Source organism: Pinus tabuliformis, chromosome X, assembly GCF_031772625.1.
Source record: "Pinus tabuliformis cultivar Carrire ecotype Pingquan chromosome X, CPIR1, whole genome shotgun sequence".
Classification (NCBI taxonomy): Eukaryota; Viridiplantae; Streptophyta; class Pinopsida; order Pinales; family Pinaceae; genus Pinus; species Pinus tabuliformis.
The window spans coordinates 1660844365-1660859291 of NC_142308.1; the positions used below are offsets into that span (position 1 = coordinate 1660844365).

The 14927-nt window shown below is 39.0% G+C and overlaps 1 pseudogene; it reads right to left on the reverse strand.

Annotated features, from left to right (window-relative positions):
• Positions 1–4774: 4774 nt before the first annotated feature.
• LOC149146381 (small ribosomal subunit protein uS7 pseudogene) overlaps positions 4775–14927 on the reverse strand; it is a 73571-nt pseudogene continuing 63418 nt past the window's right edge.

Sequence of the window (14927 nt, forward strand, 5' to 3'; positions counted from 1 at the left end):
TACAATGTCCCAAACTTCTGTACCAAGAGATTGAAGATATGCAGTAACTCTTACCTTCCAATAATTGAAGTTTGTTCCATCAAAAACCGGTGGCCTGATTGATGCTTCTCTCTCTTAGTTGCTCATGATGAACGATCTACCTTCAAGCGATCAAGCTTCTCTGAAGGACCTGCTCTGATACCAATTGTTGGAATTAATACTGAGAGGGGGGGTGAATCAGTATTATATAATACTTTTAATAAATCTTCATTATTTGTTCTTTGAATTATCTTTGCATGTCAGTACCATAAAATAATGAGCATGAACAAAAGAAAACAGATAGTCACACCAAAGAACACAAGATGTAAGGTGGAAACCCAATGTGGGTGAAAACCACCTGCTGCAATATGTCTCTATCTTCTTTCAAATTAGAAACTCCTTTTACAATGGTTTTGTACTGGTGCAGTCCTTTACCAGTACGCAGGCTGCAACCTGCAGAGAGCTACAACTCTCTCTCGTTTTCTAGTCTCTCCTGGAAGGGAGCTACAACCCCCTACTTCTTTTCTTACAAGGACCACTTTTCATAAATTTTCAAACTAGATCCATAAGCATCAATTGATCATCAAGTATGAGAGAATCACCCAATCAACTGTAGTAACTAGATCAACAGTAATAGGACCAAACCCAGAACACAACAATGATAAACAAATATTTTAAGAGAAGGAAGCACCCTGCTCCATTGCTAGCCTGCTTCCCGGACTCACCCTGCTCAACTGCTAGCCTGCTTCCCGGACTCACCCTGCTCAACTGCTAGCCTGCTTCCCGGACTCACCCTGCTCAACTGCTAGCCTGCGTCCCGGACGCACCCTGCTCAACTGCTAGCCTGCGTCCCTCGCTCTGAGTCTATTGAACTGCCTGCGTCCCGGCGCACCTGAACCCTTCTGCGCCTGCGTCCCGACGCACCTGAACCCTTCTGCGCCTGCATCCCGGCGCACCTGAACCCTTCTGCGCCTGCGTCCCGACGCACCTGAACCCTTCTGCGCCTGCGTCCCGGCGCACCTGAACCCTTACTGCACTTGCGTCTCCGGGCTTTCAAGACTTTAGAAGCAAACCCAGACAGTCAGATCTACAGATCTGAACATGCGCCAAAGAGATCTCGGTCCATCAGTAGATTCGCCTTGTTTAGATCTAGACCGGATCTAGCCCTCATGAGATATTCAACCAAAAACCATGCCTAAACCAAATGATCTCCTTTGCTTTATATAGGCAAGATCCTCCTCAAATCATGGAACAATACCACGAGCCAACACCATAATAACACAATACCGTCGGCTAGATACCAAGAGTAAAACACAAGAAACCCCCACGTGAGCTTTTCTCTGCCTTGAAATGTGTGCACTGGGTGGACGCACCTCCTGAATGGCTAGCCTGCGTCTCTGGACGCAGTCCCTGCATGGTGTACCTGCGGGTACGCACCTTCTGAACTGCTTTCCTGCGTCCTTCTTAATTTTCAACAAATTGAGAGCCTTGCCACGGGAGTTGCCATCATGTACAACATCTGTAACATATATAGCCATTCCTGAAACATAATGCCAACATTGGACCCTTGCGGCGCTGTATTAAAATTCAAATATTCGCTGGCCCCGTCCCTAAACCTCCGCCGCCTCATCTTTGCCGCCAACCGTTAGATCTGGCACGCCGCAGATCAACGGTGGGCGGGTCCTTTCCCCAGCGAAGCCGCCGAGGGTTAACGCCCAGGAGATCGGCGGTTTTCCCGTCGTACTCCCGCCACGCGTCGCCCTCCCAGCTGTGGCGGAGCCCCCTCCTCCCAAACCACTCAGGCGCTAAAGCGGTGCGCCATGAAACCGCTTACCACCCTCGCCTGCATGACATCAGCGCCACGTTCTACCACGCGTAGCCTTCTGCGCCTCCACTGCTGTGCCACGATTGCCGCCACCTCACCCCTCACCTCCCCTTGTCCTGCCACCGTGTCCTTGCCACGTAGCTGCCACCGTACCGCCACATCACCTCCTCCACCATACCGCCACATCACCCGGCCGTACTGCTGACATCATCTGCTGACGTCATCATGCCATGTCACCGCCGTACTGGGACCCACTGCTGACGTCATGCTGACGTCATCGTCAAAAAGTGCGAAAGGCGCAAATCGCAGCCTAGGAAGCCCGGAATCAGATTCTGAGGCAGTTTTTCATGCGCGATTAGCGTAATCGCGCATGGCTACGGGAAATGGGCCAAAGTGGAAAGCCCCTCACCACGCGGCCCCCAGCAAGCCCGAAAGGCGCAGAATGACCCGATTTTCTTCGCGAAGCATTCAGAAAGGGGAAAACACAGTTTTTAAAGCAACAGAGGGCCAAGCAGCTGCCATGAAGGATCGATGGGACAGTCTAAACCATTGAGAAGATATTAAAGACTCCAGGATCAGTGCCAAGGAGTATCAGGAAGCGGCAAAGAGTATCAGTTCAGCAACATCAAATCAGGTGAAAATTAAAAGCCTTCATCAAAGTCAGAAAAGCAGTTAAGACCATTTAAAAGCCTATCTGGTCGGGATTAGTGCACATTAATGCCGACAAAACAACAGCAAAACCAAGTTAGAGGTGGAGATAAAGGACAAATCATAGTTATTACAGGAGGACTGCACCGAGCCACCCAGGACAAATATTAACTCAATTTTGATACAGCTGCCCTCAGCGCAGCTCAAAGATATTTTCATGCATTTATTTCTGGATAAGATTAGGTTAAAGTAATCATTTTCTTTCAGACCTATTTAGGTCGGCTGTAATAGATGAGTTTTTGGATAATTTTCCCTATATATACTGACCCTCTATATTGTTTAAAGGGTTGGTTGGTTGATAGTCCTCATGAGAGACTCACACTGGATATCTGATATGTTTTACTTAATCAAAGATTGCTGAAAAGCTTTGGAGGAATGACTGTCTGCTCTGTGTCTAATGGTTTGAAGAATTGAATGCGGAATTCTTGTGCTGCTATATGAATCAATAAGTTTTCCTTACCTCTGTTATTTTGATTTCACATATGCTCAAGTCACAGAACAAAGGATTGGTTTAGAATTTGCTTGATTGCACTCTATGCTCAGTTTCTGTGGTTTCTTAATGTTTTCCTCTTGAATTAGGCATAAATATGAATTCTGTTATGGCTCTTGTTTGACCTATTTTCATATATGAATGACTGTTATCTAGGAATTCCTAACTGCTCCTAAATAGGGCTCATTTGTCTTCTTTCTGCTAATCTGAATGAGAGATTCTTAATGCCCCTCATTCCTTAGCCATTAATCCATCTCTTTTACCTTGAATGATTGTTTCATACGCAGCTAGCTTGCTCCATATTCCTTCTTGTGACCAAGAAAACGCACCAGCAGTCCTACTCCTTGACTCCACGCCCAATGGTTCTAAAACTTTCATGCTGTCCCTGCCTCTTTACTTGAAAGCATCATCCTTCCCACCAAAAAACAAAACAAAACCCCTTGAACTCAATAACTAGCCTAAAAACATTATCAACAAAGCTAAATCCGAAAGAGAGAGCCCTCTCTGATTGCAGGTGGGCTAGAACCTGCAGTCCAAAGATTGGTCTGTGGTTACCTCGGCCGTATCCTTTTGATGCCGACCAGAAGGACAACCTGAGTGATAACACAACTTGTGATATTTCACCTCCTTTTCTCCTATTTTCCTTTATTTTCATAAATACATGTGACAAAATACATTTTTTCCCTTTCTAATGCCTTAGCCATTGCCTTTGCCAATTTCCCTTAGCCATAAACACGTCTAGTGATGCCCAATAGGATATCTTTGCCCAACATTCAACTTGGAATAAGTGTCCCTTAACCATGGTCTTATTTTGCCTTTATTAACTTTTATTACATGAACTTTTAATCAAGGGATGTTACAGACCCCTCGCCCTTGGGGAACATTGTCCATGGTGTTAAACCACACCAAGAACTTGTTAGATGATCCAAAATAAATATTATCATAGGTTATTAAGTTAGAATAAAATAATTATTAATTTAAGATAGTAAATTAATAATTACTAATCTAGAATGTTTAATTATTAAATGGAGACATTTAGAATTAGTATATTGTTGTAAAAGGATATGGCTCTACAAATGTGTCGTATCTTGGGCTCTAATATAGGAGAATTGTTAGTAAGATGTTTGAATAGCTTTTATTGTAAATGGACACTTGTTGTTTTATAAGTGATCCATAATTAGAGATAGTTAGGACATTGAGCTTATAAATAGCTCATTGCAAGAGTGTTTTGTTGTTAGGGTGTAAACTCTTGCAAAATCCTAGATGTAATTGTTTTTCTTATTAATAAAATTACGTGTCTAAGGACACTTCTACCATTATTGTGGTATTAGAGCTTCAGGTATGCAGTTGATGTGAGGAGGATATTCCATCTCTACAAGTTTTTGGAAAACTCCATTGAATTAATCAACAAATGATTGGTATGAAAATTGTCCAGTTTTGTGTTCAAAAGAAAAGAAATTTTATTATTTTATCGATTTTAGATTTTTAAATCTGAAAATCAATTTTTGTATTATTATAAAAAATTTTTGTGTCTTATTTGCTTCGCTTCAATAATTTCTCTCTTGGTATGATTGGTTTGTTACAATCGATAAGTTGTTGCTTGGAAAGGGAAACAAGATTGCCATTCTCGATTTGGTGGATGCTTTCTACTGCTCCAGTTACGCTGAAAGCCCAAGAAGTGCCGTGTTTGCCTTGATCTTTCACAGCGGTCACTGCACCTTTCGTCCTCCAATCTATAGACTTGGGCACATCACTAATGTTTTTATATTTCGGAATGCACTTTCTCGCGCACCGGTGGTGAGCAGAAAGATTGCTTGATTTACACGTCTCAAAGGAGATATATCAACTGCTTGACGTCGAACAACACCAGCTGAACCAATTCGAGTGGCATCTTCTCTTGGACCACTGTTTATGATGGCATCCACTATGACCTGTATTGGGTTCTGATTAGTAAGGAGATGAATTATTTCCATAGCATGTTTGACTATTCGTACAACCATCAACTTCTTTCCATTGTTACGCCCATGCATCATCAAAGAGTTGGTCAATCGTTCAACAATAGGGCATTGAGCCTTCCGAAACCGTTTGATTGAGTAATGGCTAGCTGTGTGTGGAACAAATGTTGCATGTTTTTGTGATGAGACAACTATGTAATCTACTAGTGATAGATCATTATTCATTGCTGAAACAAATCGAAAACAGATTGTTGAGTCAGTATCAAGTCCAACCCCAAGCTGAATTTAACTAAAATCAATTCTCTGATTAGAAATTAATGTGGGTTGACATAATTGACCAGCATGAGCCAGCCAGCAAGCAAAAAGCTAGTGTGAGCCAGCCAGCCAGCAAGAAGCCGGGATGAGCCACAAATTGAATGCGTGGAAGTTTCCAGCTTGAAAATATATCGGAAAATAGCTTGGCGATAATTATCTGAATGGGTTAATTTTTTATTTTTTTTTGATGTGCATACATATTGGGTGTTGTGTGCTAAGAATTCATTTTATTAATTAAGTGCGTGCTTTTACATTTCAAAAAAAAAGAGGGAGATACACATTAAATTACCTCCATTCATTTTTCAAAGCAAGTTTTAGAGACTTTCATAAAGTTCTTTTAAATGAATGAGAGTTTAAAAGAACTTAAAAATGGATTAATTTGTAATTTGGAGAGATAAGGAATTTTCTATTATTTGTAAATGTTTAGGGCAGTAAATTTTTGGAGTAATAAGGAGATTTTATTTTGAGAGATAAGTGTGACATTGTAACTCAAAGTAATTTTACTTTGAGGGGGGGTAACATTTTTTTTACCAGGATTTGCAAGAGCATTGTAAAAGTCAAATTTCGAAAGTTACCTTGTAAATTTTTGAGAAATTGACTAGAGCCAAGTGCAAAGCTTAGTTATTTTTCTCCTGTTTCAACGACTATACGAGAGTCAAGGCCAAGCCTCAATAGATCATTTTTTCTTTTTGCATAGTGTGTTGCATGGTGTGTTGCCCATCTTGATATTTTTTCTGAGCCTGATTCTTGGTGTGAAGCTTCAACACTACAATGTCAAAGTTGATTAATTTGTTTTCTGATTCCGACAAACTTGAAGGCACAAAATCTTACAAAACATGGCAACGCCTCATCGAAAGCACTCTCATTTATAATGAACTGTGGCATGATATATGTGATGGTGATATTAAGCCAAATAAACCCACAGATGCAACTGCACTAGAAAAATGGGAAGTTAAGAATGCCAAAGCATTAGCTCTCATTAAATCTTATGTTAATGATGAAATGTATGTCCATATAGAAAATGCTACATATGCATGGTCTGCTTTGCGAATTTTCAAAGACTTTTTTGATACTCAGCCTGAATCAAAGAAAGTTGATCTACAATTAAAATTGTTGCAACAAAAATTGACTGAAGGAGGTGATGTTCTTGAATACATCTCCAGACTTAAGAATATAAAGCAGGAAATCATTAATGCTAGTTTTCAAGCAGTAGATGATAGTTTTATGGTCACAATTTTAATTGTTGGACTTCCTTCTTCCTAGACACATTTTTTGGAAACTCTGCAATTAACTGGAAAGTTAGAGAAGCTAAAGTTTGATGAGCTATGCGAAATTTTGAAAGAACATGATAAAACCTTTGGGAAGAAAAAGAAAGTTGGTGAAGATGTCTTTTTCGCAGAGGCCAACACTAGTAAATCATCAGCTGACAGTTCTAGAAATAGAGACAGAGGGAATTTAAATCAGAATCAAGCAGCACATAATGTACAAAGTCGAGGTTGAAGCCAAAGCTGAGGAAACAACTTTAATAGTGGAAACAATTTAGGCAAGAGTAATTTTCAAGGCAGAGGAAACAGTCAAGGAAGAGGCTATTTTCAAGGAAGAGGAAATAATAATCAAGGTAGAGGACAACCTCAAAACAGAAGTCAAAGCAAAGGCAGAGGATAGTCTCCACGAAGAGGAAGAGACTTAAGTCAAATTGTGTGTTGAAGGTGTAACAAAGTTGGACATTATGCTGAAGATTGTCGAACTTCTATTGACAAAGTCCCCAAGTTTCATCAGCACTCAACACAATTTACAAATGATCAAGATGATGATAGTTCATAAGATGTGTTTACTTCTTCCTCAGTATTACAACTTTCATCCCATCTTAAAAGTGATTATGAAGATGCTTGGATCTTGGATTCAGGGGCAACTCAACACATGACTTGTCGACATGATTTTTTTTGGAATTTTCAAGATTGCCTACTTAATGCCATCTTCTTGCAGATGATACAAAACATGTTCCTTATGGAAAAGGTGCAGTGAAAGTTTCTCTCCCTAGCATTGGAGAGAAAATGATTTCAAATGTATGGTATGTACCAACCTTTAAGAAAAATTTATTATCTTTAGTCACGATTCGAAAAGCAAGACATCAGGTAATTATGGAAGATGGCCTAGTTAAGATTAATTTAGTCAAACGTAGCTTGAAAACTATGATGACATGTTATGAAGATGGAAAATTGCTTAGGATGAAAGGGACAATTATTCCAAGGCATTCTGATTTTGCAGGGGCAGTGACTACAGGAATTTCACCTATAAGATTATGGCATGTAAGATATGAACATTTAAATTTTAATAGTCTTTCTCAATTTCAAAAACAAGGGATGGTTAAGGGACTTCCAACTTTCAAAAAGGAAAATGCAAATGTGAAGCTTGCATTTATGGAAAACAAAGTAGAGAATGTTTTCCAACAAGTTCATGGCGTGCAACCAAACTACTGCAACTAGTTCACAATGATGTTTGTGGACCACTACAAACTTCATTCGGTGGTTGCAAATATTTCTTACTATTCATTGATGATTTCAGTTGAATGGCTTGGGTTTATTTCTTAAAGAAAAAGTCAGAAGCATTTGAAAAGTTTAAAATTTTTTTCAAACTTGAAAATGAAGTCAAAGAAAAGATAGGTACTCTCAGGACAGATAATGGGGGAGAATTCACTTCAAATGAATTCAAAACTTATTTCAGTGATCATGGCATAAGAAGACATCTTACAAATGTTTACACTCAACAGCGAAATGGAGTAGTAGAAAGAATGAATCGCACCTTGTTAGGAATGGCGAGATCTATGTTAACTTTCAAAAGGTTAAGTCCAACATACTGGGCAGAATCAATTCATATAGTTTTTTACTTAAGAAACAGATCTCCAACTACTTGTTTAGACGGAATCACACCTTATGAGGCTTGGTTTGGTTTCAAACCTCGAGTTAAACATCTTAGATTTTTTGGATCAGTATGTTATGCCTTAGTTCCGAAAGAAAAAAGAACTAAGCTTGACTCAAGAAGTTTGAAATGCACAATGATTGGATATTCTGATGAGAAGAAAGGGTACCGTCTTTTGACCAATGGAAAATTTATTGTGAGAAGGGATGTAATTTTTGATGAAATAGAGAGTAAGAGTGCTGAAGAAATCGAAAGTCTTCTTCAAAAGTCAGAAGAACTGCTCGAAGATCCAGATGGCATTGTTGAAGTAGATGGATTGGATGAATCATTTTTAGATGAACGAAAATCAAGTTCATACAAATTTGGTGAATTTGGTTGAATTTGCATATTTCATTTTCTTTGAATGCCTTTAGTTTCTAACTTTTGAAGAAGAATTTCAATTTCTTCAGCACTCTTACTCTCTGTTTCATCAAAAACTACGTCCCTGCTCACAATAAATTTTCCTTTGGTCAAAAGACGGTACCCTTTCTCCACCTCCAGAATCTCCAACTGATCAACGAACATCAGTTTATATTAATCCTCTTTACAATGATGGTGACTTTTCAGAATCTCAAACAAGTGAGCATCAACTACCAAAATGGGCGGTTCAACTTTTGAAAGATGTAAGGCCTGATGAGCAGAATAAAACAGGAACAAGGAAGTCACACATAAGTGAAGGAAATTGTGCCTTGATAGCAAATGATTTTACTAAACCTTCCACAAACAACGAAGCAATAAAACGTAAAGAATGGAAACAAGATATGATTGAAGAATATCGAACAGTAATTGAGAACAACACTTGGAAACTTGTTGATTGTCCTCAAAATGTTAAACCCATAGGATGCAAATGGGTTTACAGAATTAAGTACAACCAAAAGGGAGAACTTGAAAAGTATAAATAAAGATTTGTGGCTAAAGGTTTTGCGCAGCAAGAAGGCATTGATTATGAGGAAACTTTTGCTCCTACAGCTAAATGGAACACCATCCGATTAACACTTGCATTGGCCGCTAAAAAAGGATGGAAAGTTCATAAAATAGATGTAAAAAGTGCTTTTCTCAACGGGGATTTACAAGAAGAAGTATATATGAAACAACCACCCGGTTTTGAAATTGAAGGGCAAGAACATAAAGTCTGCAAATTGATCAAGGCTTTATATGGGTTAAAACAAGCTCCCCGAGCTTGGTATGCAAAAATGGATGAATACCTTAGGAAAGTTGGTTTTCAACAAAGTGAATCTGATGATAAATTGTATGTGCAACAACAGGGTAAATATCTGATGATTCTTGTTATGTATGTACATGATTTGATCATTACTGGAAACAATGATGATCATATTGCAAAGGTGAAAACATAGTTACATGCAGGTTTTAAGATGACAGATTTGGGATTACTTCATTACTATCTTGGAGTTGAAGTCTTCCAACATCCACATCATATTTTCATTTCTTAGAGTTAGTATGCAACAGAGGTTCTTAGTGATTTGGAATGCAGGATTGCAAGCCCGTGCTTACCCCCATGGAGCAAAACTTGACACTTTCAAAATTTGAAGGGGGGGAAAGGTGGAGAATACTACTTATAGACAGTTGATTGGCGGCTTGATTTATTTGACAAATACTCGCCCTGATCTATCCTATGCAGTTAGTATTCTTTCATGTTTTATGCAGGAACCAGGAGACAACCATTGGAATGCCGCAAAAATAGTTCTTCGATATATCCAAGGAACAAAAGATTTTGGTCTTCTTTACATAAAGACTAAAAAATTTGTACTTGGTGGATATTCAGATGCCAACTTTGCTGGAAGTATCGATGATCAAGCATCAACATTAGGTTATTTAATGAACATGGGGTCAACAATAGTGTCTTAGAGTTGTAAGAAACAAGCTACAGTGGCCACTTCTTCAACAAAAGCATAGTACATTTCAGCATGAGAAGCAACATGTGAAATTGTTTGGTTGCACAGAATTTTGAAGGACTTGGGCATTTCTTAGGCAGAAGCTACGTCATTATTCATTGACAGCCAGTCAGCCATCAAGCTTGCTAAGAACCCAATTTTTCATTCAAAGACAAAGCATGTGGACACCAAGTATCATCATATCAGATCTCTCATAGCCAAAGATGTCCTCAAGCCAATTTATTGTCCTTCAGATTATCAGATCTCCGACATTTTCACAAAACCTCTTGGCAAAATAAAATTTACTAAGTTCAGGGATGAACTTGGTATCTGTTGTAATGTATCTTTGGATCATAGGGGGGAATGTTAAATGATCCAAAATAAATATTATCATAGGTTATTAAGTTAGAATAAAATAATTATTAATTTAAGATATTAACTTAATAATTATTAATCTAGAATATTTAATTATTAAATGGAGACATTTAGAATTAGTATATTGTTGTAGAAGGACATGACTCTACAAATGTGTCGTATCTTAGGCTCTAATTTAGGAGAATTATTAGTAAGTTGTTTGAATAACTTCTATTATAAATTGACACTTGTTATTTTATAAGTGATCCATAATTAGAGGTAGTTAGGACATTGAGCTTATAAATAGCTCACTGCAAGAGTGTTTTGTTGTTAGGGTGTAAACTCTTGCAAAATTCCAGATGTAATTGTTTTTCTTATTAATAAAACTACGTGTCTGAGGACACTTCTACCATTAGAACTCAAAAAAACTGCTGAAAAGCAAACATATTACCCATGGAGATTTATAACTTAGCTCGTTGCAATATTTACAATGAATGACCTGCTCAAAAGCAAAACATCATGACAACATAAGATAACAACCATACCGCCTATTGGAGCTTTATAACTTAGCTCATGGCGGTATGTACATCCATATACATATGTAAATATACCAAAACATCAACAAAACATATGCTAAACATATACCAAACATCATACCAAAACTACTTTGCCTCCACCAGCAAACAAAGAAGGATACATGGCCCACATTTGATTTGCCATCTCCCATGTAGCTTCGTTGGGCCCAAACTGCTTCAATTGCACTTTAACTTGCTTTATGGCTTTGTTCTTGAGAATGAGCTGCTTCCGTTGCAATATGCATTGGGTCTTCGATTGGAATTCTCCTTCTTGCTTCACCTGCAATAAAGAACAATCAATAACATGATCAACATCCTTTATATACCTCTTAAGAGATGAAACATGGAAAGCATCATGGAATTTCACTGTTGGAGGTAGTGTAAGTCGAAATTCCACTGGTCCAATCCTCTCAAGGATCTCAAAAGACCCGCAAAATCGTGGTACCAACTTGGCACATGATCCAATCCTCAAAAATCTCTTCTTGGGCTTGATGCACAAATAGACATGCTCCCCAACCTAAAACTCCTTGAATGCCCTGTGTTGTTTCGCATAACTCTTATGTCTATCATGTGTTGCCTTTAGATTCTTCTTTATAACCTGCATTTATTGTTCCATGTTTGGCAACATATCTGGTCCAATAAGTACCCTGTTCACTAGATCACTCCAGTTGATGGGAGTATTAAAACTCTTCCCATACAGTGCCTCAAAAGGACTCATCTTCAATGACTCCTGATAATCATTGTTGTATGCAAATTCAACCAATGGAATATACTTCTCCCATATTCTCTGTTGGTGCATCACATACATCCTTAACATATCCTCCAAGATCTTGTTAACCCTCTCTATCTGTCCATCTTTTTGCAGATGATAGGTTGTACTAAATGCCAAATCTGTACCCAAGCCTTCAAATAGCTCCTTCCAAAACTTGGAAGTGAAATTTTCATCCTTATCTGACACAATTTTCTTCAGAACACCATGTAACTCATGATCTCCTTGATGAAAACCTATGCCACATTGCTAGTTGCATATGTAGTCTTCACTGGAATGAAGTGAGATACCTTCCTCAACCTGTCAACCACGACCATAATAGAATCATGTTGTCTCACTGTCCTCGAAAGACCTGTAATGAAATCCATGGAGATGACCTCCAAATTCCATTCCAGAATCAAAATAGGCTGTAGTAGACTACTTGGATGCTTATATTCCGCCTTTACTTGCTGACAATCTAAACATCTAGCCACAAAATTTGCCACTTCCTTCTTCAGATTCATCCAATAGTAGAACTTCTTCACTGCCATCAATGTCTTCTAATATCCTGGGTGACTTGAGTATCACTTGATGTAAAACGCCCTCAATATAAGATCCTTGAGGTCACTGCAATCAAACACATAGATCCTATCCCTGAATCTCACCAAACCATCTACCGTGAGACGATAGTCTGCATCTTGATCACCTGTACCTATACTCTATTGTAACATGTGCATAATCTCCATATAACTGTCATCCCTCTGTCCTTCCTGCAAGATCCTATCCTATAAATTTGTGCCATAAGAGCTCATAGTTGCTATATGATTCACTTATACCTTATGTTGTACTATGTAACAACCCCCCCATTTATGAATAACAATATCTAGGTTAGAGATATAAATGAGGACCCTTTTTAAATTTTTAGTCTTAGGACAATAAAACCTAACTCTAATAAATGGCCTTGAAAAATCTCGCAAAACAACCCAAGGACGAGATCCTTATCGCAAATCACACTTTTCCATGTGACTATCATAAAACACCTTTAAAAATTTGCGATGCGCGATCAAACCTCCTGCTGCGATATCCCAATTATAAGCACCTTGTCATTTTGCAAATTGCACTTCGCAAACTTCGCAAGTAATTAAGTTATGCCACTACAATGCCCATTAATGATTTGCAAAATGCGATATTGTGACAATCGCAATCGCATTTCGCTTGATAGAAAGCACAATCCTATATTGTAGCCATTTGAAAATTGCGATGTGCGAGTAAGAGTGGTAATGATCTGAAAATGGGGCACTTAGGCTTCTTGTAAAACTTACAAGAACCTATCCCACTTCCAAGGCTTATTTATTCCCAAGTCTTTATGATTAACCAATGCGGAATTAGATATGTGTTTGAACAGAAGGTGTATGCTGGTATTTGTTTTAAACTGATTATATGCTTTAAAATCTGCTTTTTGTGCTGATATGTAAATGTGCTTGAACTGATATATAAATACATATAACAGTAAATAATGCAGCAGTAAAAACAAACACAGAACAACAATATTAATTTGGAGTTCACCCAAAACTCTTGGTCTACGTCTCCATGAGCTCTAGTCAACTCAACTAGGCTCTCTGGGATTATGGTATAAGTCCTTTTTACAAGCCCTTGGCTCAAATCCTGCTGTTTTCCGCAAAAATAGTGGGTTCAGACATCATTTTATCCCTTGGCTCTTGAAGCTTTCAACTTTCTAGCTCTCGGCTCTAGCTCTTCAGCTCTGGCTCTGGCTTTGTCTCTTCGACTCTGGCTTCTTGGCCCTTTGCGACCTTCAGCTCTCTGGCTTTTCACTTGAACTTCAAGTGACTCCCTCGGCTGCTCTATGCTTCAACTTTTTCTTTTTGCACTGCTTGTTATGCTGCTGCCTTTTCGCACTGCTCTCTTACGCCTCAGCTTCATGCTTTGGCTTCACTTTAGCAATAACTCCAAAAAACCCCCTCTGTCACTTACATTCATGGCTTTTAAGCCAATTGGTGATTGTTTGTTCATTTTCCTTCTTTGGGCTCTTCGGCCTTTCGAATCCCCCTTTGATCATTAGCAATCATTGCTAAATTCCCTCAGGGATGGTGGCCACCTGTTCTGTAACGGAATGGACCCATCAACACTTGAAATCCCTAGAAATAGCCGTTTTCTGTTTACACAGAAAAATGCTGCAAAACACAGAAAAATCCGCCAAAACACTATTTATCGGACTGCAAAAACTATGAACTCCGCCTTATATTCCATCGGGTCTGCATTTTAAATCGTTTATCGCGTCCCCACCATTGATCTAGGAGATCTGGATCCAATGGTGGTGGTTCATTTCAGGCGGCTCTTTCGTATGGGTGTTAACCACCCAATGAGGGTGGTTTTCTCTCTCCTTAGCTTGGACATGTGGCAACCATTGTATGGGATTGAGCGGAGCTCGATCCAAACCATCTACCGCCTGCAGTCCTCCCGAAATCTGCTTGTTTCCTTTCTATAGAATAAATGCATTAAACACTGAAAAACTCGGAAAAATGGATTTAGACAGACTTGAAATATTATTCAGTAGCATTAATAAACCCTTTCGGGTCTAGTTTTCATCGCATCGACACTTCCCTTCATATTTCGTTTAATAAACGAAATATGTGAAAATACATAGAAACTACTGTTTGACGGATCTCAAATTTTATGGAATATCGTTTATAGCTCTATCAGGTCCGGCTATCGCATTGTGCATATATATATATATATATATATATATATATATATAACCCCACTCCTCTGTGTAGCTTCGGTTGCGATTTGCCGATATCGGCGATCGCGATATTGCATCGCCCGGGGTCCCACCTTTGCCTCGTGGTATCGCTGATTGCGATCTGCTGATATCGGTGATCGCAATATCGGTGGCCGGATCCCGCCTTTATGTTATATGCGCATGTGCCTTCCTTCGACCCAATTTGTCGGGGATCGACAAATGGGGGTGCTTCCCCTTTTCACTTAAATCCTCCTCCAATGCGATTTTCTTCATAAAGCCTTTTAGGCCATTTTTAAAAGATTTTGCCACTTTTTCCAAAGAAACTGGG